Source organism: Muscardinus avellanarius, assembly GCF_963383645.1.
Source record: "Muscardinus avellanarius genome assembly, chromosome: 18".
NCBI classification, from domain to species: Eukaryota; Metazoa; Chordata; class Mammalia; order Rodentia; family Gliridae; genus Muscardinus; species Muscardinus avellanarius.
The window spans coordinates 20240666-20244422 of NC_137804.1; positions in this window are offsets into that span (position 1 = coordinate 20240666).

Below are 3757 nucleotides of genomic sequence, written 5' to 3' on the forward strand. Positions count from 1 at the left end.
TCTTCGATTTGCCCAGAGAATCCCAAAGACTAGTATTCACCAACAAATATTGAATAATACCTAATGGGCATTTTGTTCTAAAAGCCCATCTTGATTTTACAGTTATTGACATAGCAGTAAATGATTATGAGTTATTAAGTGCCATATAAAATACGTTAAAATGTCACAAATCATTAATAAGAACTTATTAAATTCATCCCTGGTTTGGGGTTTAAAGCAGTTGCAGTAGCCGGGCGCGGTGGCGCACGCTTGTAATCCCAGCATTCGGGAGGCTGAGACCGGAGGATCGCGGTTCGTGGACAGCCTCAGCTACTTAGCGAGGCCCTCTGCAACTCAGTGAAACCCTGTTTCAAAAATAAAGAATAAAAAATAGGGCAGGGGCTGTAGCTTGGAGGTAAAATGCCCCTGGGTTCCATCCCCAAACACGCAAAAAAAAAAAAAAAAAAAAAAAAAAAAATAATTAATTAAATAAAGCAGTTGCGGTGTTGAATTGAATGTGGTGAAAAATATCCTAATGTATTGCCTACAACAAGCAAAAGAACTTTGTGCCAAATAAGTTTGGCATTTACTGATACTCTAGCACGGCACGTCCCCATAGGATATGAAATGAGAACATCTGTCCTAAATTTTGCCATGAAACCAAGAAAACTACTGCAAGAGTATATTGGGACTACATGGTGCTCTTGCGCCACCAAGTGGCAGTCTTGTGTTATTGCTGGGCTGCGGGGACCCATCTGCCAGTCTCTGATGGGTACATTCATAAAGCAACGTGTTGTTCCGCAAACGACGTGTTCATCCAGCTGGACAAACTTGAGGAGTCCTTTCTCTATTCTTTCGCGATTCCGAAAGCATTTCACGTGGACTTCTAACACTTTTCACTTTGTCTTTCTAAAATACGGGTTTGGAGTAGAAAATCACATAGGGATAAATTTGTAGCACGTCATTATCTTACATTCCATTCTTAATTTACCATCATTTTTGTTAAGGAGACATTAGGTGAAATTTTATCATTTTACCCAAGTATATGTATGTGTTTTAGAAATTATAAAAGTTCATATACTCAATACCATTTGATTCTTCAAAAAAATAAGATCGCATCATGGACATTTTATATAGACATATATACACACACACTAGGGATTGACCCCAGGGACATTCTATCTCTGAGATACACCCCCAGTACTTCTGGTTTTTTGTTTGTTTGTTTTTGTTTTTGAAACAGGGCTTGCTAGGTTGGTGAGAGTCTCACTACTTGCTAAGGCTGTTTTCAAACCTTCGATCCTCCAGTCTCAGCCTCCCAAGTACCGGGATTACAAGAGTGAACCACTGTGCTTGGCTCTAAACAATAATTTTTTAAAAAACAGTAATTTCAGCCGGGCATGGTGGTGCACGCTTGTAATCCCTGCGCTTGGGAGGCTGAAACAGGAGGATCGCACAGGTTCGAAGCCAGCCTCAGTTACTTAGTGGGGCTCTTAGCAACTTAGTGAGACCCTGTTTCCAAATAAAGTATAAAATAGGACTGGAGGTGTAGCCCGGAGGTAGAAAGCCCCTGAGTTCTACCCCCAATACCACAAAAAAACAAAAACAATAATTTCTCCACCCCAAATATCTGCTTATAAACAATAGAATGTGGGGAATGGCTTTTTGTCAAAAAAGCTACACTATATTTTTGTTAATAGAAGTAAAAAGTGTTCGTTATTTAAAATAAATAACTTAGCTAGGTGTGGTGGCACATGCCTGTAATTTTGGTATTTGGAAGGCTGAAACAGGAAGGTCACAAGTTCTAGGCCAGCCTCAGCAACCTAGCAAGACCCTGTCTCAACATAAAAACTAAAAACTAAAACTAAAAAGCCTGGAGGTAGACTGCCCCTGGGTTCAATCCTCAGTATCAAAGTAAATAAATAAATAAATAAAGAAAGAAAGAAAGAAAGAAAGAACAAAAATTTAAAACTAGTCCTAATTTCTCTACCCAAAGTAACCAATATTACATTTATGGATAAAATAAGGCTGTTTGCCATTCGTATATTCACTTATGTATGTGGGAGGGTGCCAGAATTTTATTATGTCATACAAACTAGTTTATAGCATATTTTTTCTTAATGGAGGTCATAATGTATAGTATTCTTTTATATAAATACATAATATTATTTTATATAAATTCATAGTGTTCCAAAATACAAATAATTTTATCATAAAATGTTTTTGTTGCTATCAATTTTTCTTTATAACAGACAATTCTAAATATATAATTTTGTATGGTCTACTTATATTAATAAATGTTAAGTAAAATGATCTTTAGAGAAAAAATAATTATTGTTTTATGACTGAAAGGGTCATTTTACCATAATGTAAAAAAAAAAGGTTTAACTTCAGCTGGTCATAGTGGCACATGCTTGTAATCCTAGTACTTGGGAGCCTGAGACAAGAGGATCAAAAGTTCAAAGCAAGCCTCGACAACTTAGCAAGGCCCTCTGCAACTTAGTGAGATCCTGTTTCCAAATAAGAAATAAAATTGGGTTTGGGGGTATAACTTAGAGACAGAATGCCTCTGGCTTCAATCCTCAGTACCAAAAATACATACGTATGTACATACATACATACATACATACATAACTTTAAATTTAAAATTTAAAAAATTTACAGAACCAAAAAATGTTGACATTAAGTAAGAAATTTATATAGGAAATTTTATAGAGAATAAAGATCCATAAGGAATTTTTATATAGTTGTTACTATATAAGATTCTATGTCCTAGCCGGGCGTGGTGGCGCACGCTTGTAATCCCAGCATTCGGGAGGCTGAGACCTGGAAGATCATGGTTCGTGGACAGCCTCAGCTACTTAGTGAGGCCCTCTGCAACTCAGTGAGACCCAGTTTCAAAATAAAGAATAAAAAGTAGGGCAGGGGGTGTAGCTCGGAGGTCAAATGCCCCTGGGTTCCATCCCCAAACCCTCAAAAAAAAAAAAAAAATTCTATGTCCTTACCAAAAATGCATAAGAATATAGATAAACAGTATAACTTAAACAATATAACAAGTTTTTTAATGTGTAGAGAATACCTCACCTAACAACGAACAACAAATACCTACATGTTTTGAGAACATGAAAGTGTATATAAAACTTGACTATTTGCCACCCATAAAGCAAACTTCAATAATTTCAAAATAATTGTTTCTAGATGAACCATAATGTAATTTTTATTTCTTTTTTGGTACTAAGGATTGACTCCAGGAGCATTCTACCTCCAAGCTACACCTAGCCCTATTTACTTATTCATTCATTCATTTATTTATTTATTTATTTATTTATTTATTTACTGAGGAGAAGGTTCTGGGAAATTCTACCTTTGGGCTAAGCCCCTAGCCCTTTTTTATTTTTCATTTTGAAATGAGGTCTTGCTAGGTTGCTGAGATTCTAACTACGTTGCTGAGGCCGATCGTGAACCTGTGATCCTTTTGTCTTAACCTCCCAAGTACTGGGGTTACAAGTGTGCGTCACCATGTCCAACTCATAATAAAAAATTTCAGTGACATTACAGAGATAATTTCTAAAAAGCATTTTGAAAATAATAAATTTTAAGTGATTCAGATGAAAATATAATGTCAAATAAAAATTAAAATATATGCTGGACTTGCATTCCTAGTACTTGGGAGGCTGAGGCAGGAGGATGGCAGGTTCGCGGCTGACCTCAGCTATTTTTTCAGGTTGCTCTGCAACTTAGTAAGACCCTGTTTCAAAATAAAGAATAAAAAATAGGG